Genomic DNA, 12,526 nt, shown 5'->3' on the forward strand with positions numbered 1-12,526 from the left:
CCCGGCCTTTTTTTTTTTTTTTTTATTTTTTGAGATGGAGTCTCGCCCTATCACCCAGGCTGGAGTGCAGTGGCAGGATCTCAGTTCACTGCAAGCTCCGCCTCCCGGGTTTACGCCATTCTCCTGCCTCAGCCTCCCGAGTAGCTGGGACTACAGGCGCCCGCCACCTCGCCCAGCTAGTTTTTTGTTTTTTTTTTTAGTAGAGATGGGGTTTCACCGTGTTAGCCAGGATGGTCTCGATCTCCTGACCTCGCGATCTGCCTGTCTCGGCCCCACAAAGTGCTGGGATTTCAGGCTTGAGCCACCGCAGCCGGCCAAGTTTTGCTTTTTAACCAAAGTGTCTCTGCTTAATGAAATTCACATGCTAGTCTAAATTCTTTTTTTCTCCCTTGTAACATTTGTGTGCCCCAAACTGGTTAGTATCTGGGTACAGCATTCCGTTTCCAGTTGGGAAGCGGAAAAAGTGTATGGGGTATTTTAGAAGGGAGCTTTTGAACCTTACTGTATTTCCTCATCATTGATAATGACAATCTTAAAAGGGTTGTTTTCTTACCTCAAGTACAAAAGCATGGAAAAATGCCCTTTTACTTCCCGCCCACATCACCACCCCCCTTGAAGACAGTAGGTGCTTCAATGCAAAGTGAGTAGGCATCTTTAATCTTCCTGATTAAAGGAAAGAAAGGGTTAGCCTGAGAGGTCGTGACTGAAAAGTAACCAAAGGCTTAATATCAAGCACTAATTAGCTTTTTAGTGCCTTAACCCTGACCTTGTTACCCGTTTCCTATAATTTCTAGACCCAAGCCACTGAAGTCATCTGTGGCCCAAGAGATAGGACCAAAAAAATGCTGATTTCAATATTTGATTAGTTGACATCCCAACATGAAGTTTGTTTCCCTTAGAAACATGTTTTGCTTGATTGGTTCTATAGCATGTTACTTAGGATCTATTTACCATATACTTGTATGAGAAATCCTCACCCAAGCGTTCAACCTAAATCTTTGAAAAGTTGGGTGCTGTCTTTAGTAACTTTTAAAATAGTTTAAATCTCCCATTTTAATAGTGATGAAGAAACCTGTTAAAATCATGACTGTTGATGTTGTAGTATGGAAATTTGAACTTTATGAACCCATACTTTAAAAAATATTATTTTTTAAAATCTAACACTGACTATAGAAACAAATTAAAATATCTACCTTCAAGTATAAAAATTGCTTAAGTAGATTTGTTCCTTGCCTATCAAATTAATTTTGGCCTGGTATTCTTCATCATTCGTTTGTGATTTTTATCTTGCCTTTGTCAATAACAGAAATGTTTGTCATTGAATTGAGAATTTTTTTTTTGAGATGGAGTTTCACTCTTGTTGCCCAGGCTGGAGTGCAATGGCGCAATCTCAGCTCACTGCAACCTCCACCTCCTGGGTTCAAGCCATTCTCCTACCTCAGCCTCCTAAGTAGCTGGGATTACAGATGCCTGCCACATTGCCTGGCTAATTTTTTTTTTTTTTAGAAGAGATGGGGTTTCACCATGTTGGCCAGGCTGGTGTCGAACTCCTGACCTCAGGTGATCCAGCCGCCTCAGCCTCCCAAAGTGCTGGGATTACAGGCATGAGCCGCTGCGCCCAGCCAAATTGGGGACTTTTAGCAGTCATTTTACCTGTAGAATAATCAAAACTCTTCACTTGATCTGTGGTCATAGCTATTAACACAGAAAAGTGAATGCCAGTTACGTTGCCATAAACCCCATAAACCACCTTCTGAACTTGGCAAGATCTTAAAACCATCAGCCATTCTCTGTTCACTCTGTGAACTTCTTTCTACTTCACTTCCTTCTCTACCTCTCTATAGTCACTCACTTCAATGACACTTAAAGAGCATTCACTCTCAGATCACTTTTCTCCTTTCCTGGCCCATTCGTATCTTGCCAACTCCCAGTCCTTGGATAAATCCAAACATCCACCTTCTTTGCACATCCCTGTTGCTCAGTGCTGCTGGGGGACACTTTCAGAACTGCTGTTGAAGCCATTGTGAGTTTACATATTCCAACCTCTGCAACGCCTTTATTTTCCATCTAATCTTTCTTTCCTAGTGGAGATTTCTATTTTTTGTTTTGTTTTGAGACAGAGTCTCGCTCTGTCTGGCAGGCTGGCATGCAGTGGCACAATCTCAGCTCACTGCAACCTCCGCCTCCTGGGCTCAGGCAGTTCTCCTGCCTCAGCCTCCTGAGTAACTCGGATTACAGGCATGTTCCACCACGCTCAGCTAATTTTTGTATTTTTAGTAGAGACAGGGTTTCACCATGTTGGCCAGGCTTATCTCAAACTCCTGACCTCAGGTGATCCACCCGCCTTTGCCTTCCAAAGTGCTGGGATTACAGGCGTGAGCCACCGTGCCCGGCTACAGAGATGTCTTATTAAAGATCCCCTGCTTCTCTTCTTCCACTCTTCTCCCACTAAATATAAACTCTCCTAACTTTCCTTCTGTCTTTACGTAGTCTGCTATTTTCAAGAAGAGTTTGACCTCCTACCCTAGGTTCTCATGTGCTTGAATTTCCTCCGATCTATTGAGGGCCTTGTCCTATTCCATCTTCCCTTTTAGGTATCTCCCATCTAGATAATCTCAAGTTCTATCCATGGACTCTTTTTTAATCAGTGTACTGAGAGGAAGGAAGTGGGCAAGGAAATAACATGAAGTATCTTACTGGCTACTAGATACTTTATATGTTTTCTTCAAGCATTTACTGAGGAATGCCAGGGCCTTGAATACAGATCAAAGTACCTGGCTCTGCTGGGCACGGTGGCTCATGCCTGTAATCCCAGCATTTTGGGAGGCCGAAGCGGGTAGACCAGTTGAAGTCAGGAGTTCGAGACCGTCCTGACCAACATGGTGAAATCCCATTACTACTAAAAAAAATACATTAGCCAGGCGTGGTGGCACACACCTGTATTCCCAGCTACTTGGAGGGCTGAGGCAGATTTGCTTGAACCCAGGAGGCATAGATTGCAATGATCCGAGATGGCACCATTGCACTCCAGCCTGGGCAACAAGAGCAAAACTCCGTCTCAAAAAAAAAAAGAAAAAAAGTATCTGACTTTTCTGTACACACTGCCTCTCGTTCTCTATGCACACTTAAGTGCGTGTAAAGGTTGAAAAGCACTGGTTAGGCCAGGCGCAGTGGCTCACACCTGTAATCCCAGCACTTTGGGAGGCTGATCACACCTGATCACGAGGTCAGGAGATTGAGACCATCCTGGGTAACACAGTGAAACCCCGTCTCTACTAAAACTACAAAAAATTAGCCGGGCATGGTGGCAGGGACCTGTAGTCCCAGCCACTCGGAAGGCTGAGGCAGAAGAATGGCATGAACCCAGGAGGCGGAGCTTGCAATTAGCTGACATCTCGCCACTGCGCTCCAGCCTGGGCGACAGAGAGAGACTCCGTCTCCAAAAAAAAAAAAAAAAAGCAGTGATTTATTCTAATAACAGTTTATTTTCTATAATCTCTATTCCATCTATATCACAATTATGCCATAGTGGCTGATATTCACTATTTGAAATACAGTCCCAGCACTTTGGGAGACCGAGGTCAGGGGCTCAAGGACCAGCCTGGCCAGCATGGTGAAACCACATCTCCACTAAAAATAGAAAAATTAGCCAGGTGTGGTGGCACACACCTGTAATCCCACTTGCGAGGCTATGGCAGGAGAATCACTTGAACCCAGGAGGTAGAGGTTGCAGTGAGCTGAGATCACGCCACTGCACTCCAGCCTGGCAATAGAGCAAGATTCATCTCAAAAAAAAACAACTACAGGAAAAAACTCATGATAATGGAACCTACAATAATGTGAATTTAAATATAATACATTTGGCATTTGGCTCCCCAAACCCACATTTGGTTAACTGGAGACTCACTCTAGTCATTTCATTAATCTTATAATAGTTATCTTACTGAATATTTGGACCTTACAGTGTTACTATACTTTGTAGTGGTTGGTAAAGAATAAGTGTAGCCGGGCGCGGTGGCTCAAGCCTGTAATCCCAGCACTTTGGGAGGCCGAGACGGGCGGATCACGAGGTCAGGAGATCAAGACCATGCTGGCTAACATGGTGAAACCCCATCTCTACTAAAAATACAAAAAAACTAGCCGGGCGAGGTGGCGGGCGCCTGTAGTCCCAGCTACTCGGGAGGCTGAGGCAGGAGAATGGCGTGAACCCGGGAGGCGGAGCTTGTAGTGAGCTGAGATCCGGCCACTGCACTCCAGCCTGGGCGACAGAGCCAGACTCCGTCTCAAAAAAAAAAAAAAAAAAAAAAGAAATGTAATCTCCAGGGTTGAAGGTAGAGCCTAGTGTGGGAGGTGATTCTGTCATGGGGTGGATCCCTCATTAATAGTTTCACATCCAGTGAAAGGATCTACCCAGACCAAGAGCCATTTTAGTTTACTGACTGGAGGCATGTGATTAAAGTCCATTTGCCAGTCCTGGGTGGGGGCAAATCCCTGAGCTTGATGTGTAGGGAAGGGAATCCCTGAGTAGTAGTAGAGTAGCAGATGGAACACTGAGAAGTGATTTCCTTAAGGACAGATTTCCACAATGGAAAGGAAATGAGAGGTTCTACGAGGTGGGCTAGCGACTTGTAACCCATATGGAAGAGGTTATGAAATGACGATAGAATAGAATGGGCCTGTGAGTCTGGAAGGAGATATTTTCCTTGATCCAAGAATCATTTGCTTTGTGTGGGAAGAGATTGATAGGGAAGTTTCAGTGGGAGAGTAGGTGGGAGTGACTGATGAGAAGGAGAAAAACTGGCCCTGAGGGACAGAAGTTGGAATGCTGGCTGCTTTTTTAGCTACCTTATCAGCATAAGCATTGCCCTGAGCGATGGGATCTGATGCCTTTTGGTGGCCCTTGCAGGGTATGACTCCAGCTTCCTTCAGAAGTAAAGCAGCCTGGAGAAGAGTTTTTATTAAAGAGGCATTAACGATGGAGGACACTTGCATAGTGAGGAAACCTCTTTCAGCCCATATAACAGCATGCTGGTGCAGGATATGGAAGGCATATTTAGAGTCAGTATAAATATTAACATGTGGGCCGGGCGCGGTGGCTCAAGCCTGTAATCCCAGCACTTTGAGAGGCCGAGACGGGCGGATCACGAGGTCAGGAGTTCGAGACCATCCTGGCTAACACGGTGAAACCCCGTCTCTACTAAAAAATACAAAAAAAAGCTAGCCGGGCGAGGTGGCTGGCAGCTGTAGTCCCAGCTACTCGGGAGGCTGAGGCAGGAGAATGACGTAAACCCGGGAGGCGGAGCTTGCAGTGAGCTGAGATCCGGCCACTGCACTCCAGCCCGGGCGACAGCGAGACTCTGTCTCAAAAAAAAAAAAAAAAAAAAAAAAAAAAAAAAAAAATTAACATGTAATCCCTTTGCAAGAATGAGGTCCCAAGTTAAGGCAATGAGTTCAGCTTGCTGAGAGGTAGTGGAGGGGGCCGAGCGGTAGCCTCAATGATAGATGTGGAAGATATTATAGCATAGCCTGCCTTTGCTGGTGAGTGGCGATTAGGCCTAGTGGAACTGCCATCAATAAACCAGGTGTGATCAGAGTGAGGAACAGGAAAGAAGGAAATATGGGAAAATCGAATGAATGCCAGGTGGATTAGACAGATACAGTCATGGGGGTCAGATGTGGTGTCAGGAATAATGTGAGGGCTAGCCTAAAACAGTGAAGTCAAGTTGTTTGGACAGAAAGGCTACAGGGCATGGCCCTAGCTCTTGTGTAAGAATTCTGACCACGCAGCCCTGTACTTCAGCTATGTGTAATGGAAAGGGTTGAGATGAGTTAGGGAGAGCTAGTATGTGAGCAGCTTTTAGTGCTATTTTTTAAGGAATAGAAAGGGGAATGGGGAAAGGATTTAGGATTTATGGGGTCAGCTAGGTTTATCTAGAACAGAATGGGTTATGGAGGGAGGTATTGAGGATAGGAGAGTATATGACTTTGGCACCATGGAGCGGATAGGCAAGACAATTTGGTTGATAAGGCACAGATCCTGAACTAAACTTGTAAGACTTGTCCGGTTTTTGGACAGGTAAAGTGGGGGAATTGTAAGGAGAGTTTATAGGCTTTTAAAAGGCCATGCTGTTACAGGCGAGTGATAACAGGCTTTAATCCTCTTAAAGCATGCTGTGGGATGGGATATTGGTGTTGAGCAGGTAAGGGTGATTACGTTTTAATGGGATAGTAATGGCATGTGATCGGTTACCAGGGAGAGAGTAGAGGTATCCCGTACTTGTGGGGGTTAAGGTGGGGGGATATGAGAGGAGGATGCGATGAACTGGGGAAAAGGACGGCAATGAAGTGTGGCTGTAGGCCAGGAATAGTCAGGGAAGCAGATAATTTAGTTAAAATGTGTTGACCTAATAAGGGAGCTGGGCAGGTGGGGATAACTAGAAAGGAGTGCAGAAAAGAATGTTGTCCAAGTTGGCACCAGAGCTGGGGAGTTTTAAGGGGTTTTGAAGCTTGTCCGTCAATGCCCACAAGTTACGGGGGCAAGGGAAACAGGCCCTTGAAAAGAAGGTAATGTGGAATGGGTAGCCCCGTATCAATTAAACGGGACAGAATTACCCTCTACTGTAAGAGTTACCAAAACTCAGCGTCCGTGATGGTCCAGGGGGCTTCCGAGGCAATTGGGCAGCGTCAGTCTTCAGCTGCTAAGCTGAGGAGATCTGGGAAGGAGTCAGGCAAGGAACACTGGGTTTGGGCTCCAGGGGCTTCAGGAGCAGCAGTGATGTGAGTCAGACAGGCTGACCTCCAGTGGGGGCCCACACAGACAGGGCACAGCTTAGGAGAAATCCCAGGCTGCAGGCATTCTGAGGCTGAGTGGCCAGTCTTTTGGCATTTGAAGCAAGGTCCATGAGGATGTTTTGAAGGAGCCCCTGGGAGCTGTGGCTTGGATGTTCTGAAGTTCTTGTATGCTGGAGACGTGGTTGTGGGTTGTCTTACAGTGGAGGCAAGTAGCTGTAACTCAGAAATTAGTTGCTGTCTGGCTACCTTCTCTTTATTATTGTACACCTTGAAGGTGAGGTTGATTAATTCCTGTTGTGGGGTTTGAGGGCTGGATTCCAATTTTTGAAGCTTTTTTCTAATGTCAGGAGCTGGCTGGGTGATAAAATGCATATTAAGAATAAGGCGGCCTGTGGCCGGGCGCGGTGGCTCAAGCCTGTAATCCCAGCACTTTGGGAGGCCGAGACGGGCGGATCACGAGGTCAGGAGATCGAGACCATCCTGGCTAACACGGTGAAACCCCGTCCCTATTAAAAAATACAAAAAACTAGCCAGGCGTGGTGGCGGGCGCCTGTAGTCCCAGCTACTCGGGAGGCTGAAGCAGGAGAATGGCATAAACCGGGGAGGCAGAGCTTGCAGTGAGCTGAGATCCGGCCACTGCACTCCAGCCTGGGCGACAGAGCGAGACTCCGTCAAAAAAAAAAAAAAAAAAAAAAAAGAATAAGGCGGCCTTCTGGCCCCTCTGGGTCTAGGGCGATAAAGCGTCTAAGGGTTGCTGCTAAGCAGGCCGTGAACTGGGCTAGGTTTTCGTCTTTACCTTGGGTGGTTTATTTAAGTTTGTCATAATAGCTTTGTAAGCTGCCTTTTTAAGCCCCTCAACTAGGCAGGAAACCATGTAATCTCGCCTATCTATACCTGGGGAATCTGCCTGATAGTTCCATTGGGGATCTTTTTGGGGAATTGCTCTAATGCCTTCCTGGAGGTCTGACTCATGAAGCCAGTGGTTATCAGCGTGAGATTGAGCTAGAGAAAAAACTCTTTCCCATTCTTCCGGAGAGAGGGTAGAAGTTAGGATGACATTTAAGTCACTCCAGGTTAAATTGTAGGACAGAGTTAGGTATCAGAATTCCTGTATATATTTAGTGGGGTCTGATGAGAAAGAGCCTAAACACTTGCTGACTTGGGAAAGATCTGATAGAGAAAAAGGCACATGTACCCAGACTATGCCTTCAGCTCCAGCCACCTCTCTAAGAGGAAATTGTTGGGCAGGTGGGGGAGGGCTAGTGGCGGAATGAAACTGTAAGACAGACCCGGTATGAGGAGGGGAGGTAATAGAAGAGTTATAGGGTGAGGGAGCAGAGGCTGACAAAGAATTGGGACCTGACTGGGCCTGGCGAGGAACAGCATGGGGAGAAGGGAAGAGGTCGGATGAGTCCCCATCGGGTCAATCCAGTCTTGCCCACTGTGGGACCTGCCACCTGCAAGCCCTCAGGTGTCATCTCTGCCACCACCACCTGTGGCCCCTGCCTCAGGGTTACTCCTAAGCACCAGACAGATCAAATGGGAGCTTGCTGAGGAGTATGAGACCCGTAAGAGCCCAGTACACCCAGCTTGCAGCCCCCACCTCCTCATAAGGTGGTAGTCCTGCCCAGCCATGCCAATCAGTCAACCAGGTGAGTGGGTATGGGAGGGTGAGTTGGTACGGGAGGGTGAGCCTGGAAGTGGGTTATGAAGGGGAAACAGAGAGAAGTACAGGAGGGGCCTTGTGTTTATGTGGTGGGTCTTTTTTTTTTTTTTTTTGAGACAGGGTTTCACTCTTGTTGCCCAGGCTGGAGTGCAATGGCACAATCTTGGCTCACTGCAACCTCTGCCTCCCGGGTTCAAGCAATTCTACTGCCTCAGCCTCCCGAGTAGCTGGCATTACAGGCATGTACCACCACACCCGGCTAACTTTGTATTTTTAGTAGAGACAGGGTTTCTCCATATTGATCAGGCTGGTCTTGAACTCCCAACTTCAGGTGATCCACCCGCCTCAGCCTCCCAAAGTGCTGGGATTACAGGCATGAACCACCATACCTGGCCTTTGTGGTGTTTTTTATCTTACTTTTTACTGAGACAGCGTCTTGCTCTGTTACCCAGGCTGGAGAGCAGTGGTGTGATCATGGCTCACTGCAGCCTTGAACATTTGGGCTCAAGCAATCCTCCCACCTCAGCCTATGTGCCTGGAGCTGGGACAACAGACACATGCAGAAGCAACTGTCTAATTTTTTTATTTCTATTTTTTGTAGAGATGAGGTTTCTCCGTTTTGCCCAGGATGGTCTTGAACTCCTGGCCTCCAGTGATCTGCCTGCCTCAGCCTCCCAAAGTGCTGGGATTATAGGTGTGAGCCACCACACCTGGCCTATATGGTGTTTCTTTTTTTTTTATTTGAGATGGAGTCTCACTCTGTCGCCCAGGTTGGAGTGCAGTGGCATGATCTCGGCTCACTGCAAGCTCTACCTCCCGAGTTCACACCATTCTCCTGCCTCAGCCTCCCGAGTAGCTGGGACTACATGCACCCACCACCACGCCCTGCTAATTTTTTGTATTTTTAGTAGAGACAGGGTTTCACCATGTTAGCCATGATGGTCTCCATCTCCTGACCTCGTGATCTGTCCACCTTGGCCTCCCAAAGTGCTGGGATTACAGGCTTGAGCCACTGCACCCGGCCGTTTATAGTTTAAATGATAATAACCCTTCCCCAAAACTGTCCTTTTAAAACTAAATGAAAGACCATCAAGTGGTACAGAAGTCAAATCCTATGGCACTAGGTTTTTGAGAAAGAAAAAAAAAAGCTTTATTGTGAGTCAGCCAACAAACAGACAGGAGGCCAGCTCAAACCAGCCTTCCTGTGCAATTCTTAAGTTAGTGCTTTTTAAACTTTTTATTGTATTTTATTTTTTTGAGACTGAGTCTCGCTTTGTTGCCCAGGCTGGAGTACAGTGGCATGATCTCAGTTCAGGTCACTGCAACGTCTGTCTCCCAGGTTCAAGCGATTCTCCTGCCTCAGCCTCCCCAGTAGCTGGGACTAAAGGTGTGTTCCACCATGCCTGACTCTTTTTTGTATTTTTTTTTAGTACAGATGGAGTTTCACCATGATCTCAAGTGATCCACCCACCTATGCCTCCCAAAGTGCTGAGAGTACAGGCATGAACCACGACACACAGTCTGCAAATGAGTTGTTTTGGTTTTATTTATTTATTTGTTTGACAGAGTATCGCTCTGTCACCCAAGCTGGAGTGCAGTGGCATAATCTTGGCTCACTGCAACCTCCTGCCTCCTGGGTACTAGCAATTCTCCTGCCTCAGCCTCCCGAGTAGCTAGGATTACAGGTGCATGCCACCACACTCAGCTAATTTTTGTATTTTTAGTAGAGACGGGATTTCACCATGTTGGTCATGCTGGTCTCGAACTCCCGACCTCATAATTCACCCGCCTCGGCCTTCCAATGTGCTGGGATTACAGGTGTGAGCCACCGCACCTGGCCTCTACAAGTGGGTTTTTAAAGGAAAAAAGAAGAGATAGTTTCTAAGTTGTTTACCAACAATAATTTACATTAAAATAAAATAAGCTATTGATTGGCTATACATTGTTTTATTTTATTTTATTTTTTGAGATGGAGTCTCACTCTGTAGCCCAGGCTGGAGTGTAGTGGTGGTATCTGGGCTCACTGCAACCTCCAGCTCTCGGGTTCAAGCAATTCTCCTGGCTCACCCTTCCAAGTAGTTGGGACTATAGGTTTCACCATATTGGCCAAGCTGGTCTCAAACTCCTGACCTGGTGATCTGCCCGCCTCGGCCTCCCAAAGTGTTGGGATTACAGGCGTCAGCCACCGCGCCTGGCCTATTTTTTCTTTTCTCACCAACTAATGGAAAAGTGAGGGCTTTATTTATTTATTTATTCATTTTCAGATGGAGTCTTGCTCTGTCCCCCAGGCTGGAGTGAAGCGGCACGATCTCGGCTCACTGTAGCCTCTGCCTCCCAGGTTCAAGCAATTTCTGCCTCAGTCTCTTGAGTAGCTGGTTTTACAGGCATGTGCCACCACACCCCACCCAGCTAATTTTTTTTTTTCTTTGAGATGTTGTCTAGTTCTGTCACCAGGCTGGAGTGCAGTGGTGCGATCTCAGTTCACTGCAACCTCTGCCTCCCAGGTTCAAATGATTCTCCTGCCTCAGCCTCTCAAGTAGCTGTGATTACAGGCACACAGCACCATGCCCAGCTAATTTTTGTATTTTTAGTAGAGACAGGGCTTCACCCTGTTGGCCAGGATGGTCTCAATCTCTTGACCTCAGGTGATCCACCCACCTCAGCCTCCCAAAGTAATTGGATTACAGGCATGAGCCACCGAGCCTGGCCTTTTTTTCTTTTTTGAGACAGGGTCTCACTCTGTTGCCCAGGTTGGAGGGCAGTGTTGAGATCTCAGCTCACTGCAACCTCTGTCTCCCCTGCTCAAGAGATTCTCCCAACTCAACCTCCTGAATAGCTGGGACTGCAGGCACCTGCCACCACGCCTGGCTAAGTTTTGTATTTTTTTAGAGACAGGGTTTCGCCACATTGCCCAGACTAGTCTTGAACTCTTGAGCTCAAATGATCTGCTTGCCTCTGCCTCCCAAAATGCTGGGATTATAGGTGTGAGCCACCATGCCCTGCTGAGGAGAGTCTTAATTTGGGATCCATAGACTCCTTTGAGGCCTATTCATGGGCTTCAAAGGATTAATCAGTCCTTGAAATCATATGCAAAATTTGTGTGTAGGTAGACAGCCTTTATCAAATTTCCAGTGTGGTTTGTAATCCCCTCTTCCAAAGAAAAAACAATCACTGTAATATCTAGTTTCTAGTTCCAAGGAGTGAACTATCAAAGTATAAAGTAGTAGAGACATCTAGCAGGATACTGACTGTTTATGTCCATTTAATATGACAATTAGAAGGTCACTTCTTGGAAGAGTCATTTGACTTTGCTCCCTCAATTTCCTTTCCACTTCACCTCACTTCAGTCTGCTTTTGGAATGCTAACACTCACTCTACCGAAACTGCTCTTGTTGTGGACTCTGTGGTATCCACCAACGGGTTCTTTCTGCCTGCTGCATAAACAAAATTAATTGACAGAAACCATGGCATTGCAGTAAAGAAAGTTTAATTGACACAAGGCTGGCCGTGCCACATGGGAGACAGAGTTATTACTCAAATCCATCTCACCAAAGGCTCAGATGTTAGGGGGTTTTTCAGATAGTTTGACAGGTACGGGGGGTGGTCAGGGAATGGGGAGTGCTGATTGGTTGGGTCAGAAGGGAAATCATAAGAAGTAGAAGCTGTCCCCTTGCACTGAGTTTGTTCGTGGGTGGGGGGTCCAGGTTGGTGAGTCAGGGTGGGGCCATCCACTTGTCAGAAATGCAAAAACCTGAAAAGACATCTCAAAAGGTCAATCTTAGGTTCTACAACAGTGATGTTATCTGCAGGAATAATTGGGGAAGATGCGAATTTGTTACCTGAGGAATAATGGGTGGTAATCATTTAACTATGATTACAACTTAGAAGAATTCAGGACCCTCTCATCCTCCGAACTTAGTGGCCTTTCATTTAGTTTTTTTTTTTTTTTTTTTTTGAGACGGAGTCTCGCTCTATCGCCCAGGCTGGAGTGCAGGGGCCGGATCTCAGCTCACTGCAAGCTCCGCCTCCCGGGTTTACGCCATTCTCCTGCCTCAGCCTCCCGAGTAG

This window comes from Rhinopithecus roxellana, chromosome 8, assembly GCF_007565055.1.
Source record: "Rhinopithecus roxellana isolate Shanxi Qingling chromosome 8, ASM756505v1, whole genome shotgun sequence".
NCBI lineage: Eukaryota > Metazoa > Chordata > Mammalia > Primates > Cercopithecidae > Rhinopithecus > Rhinopithecus roxellana.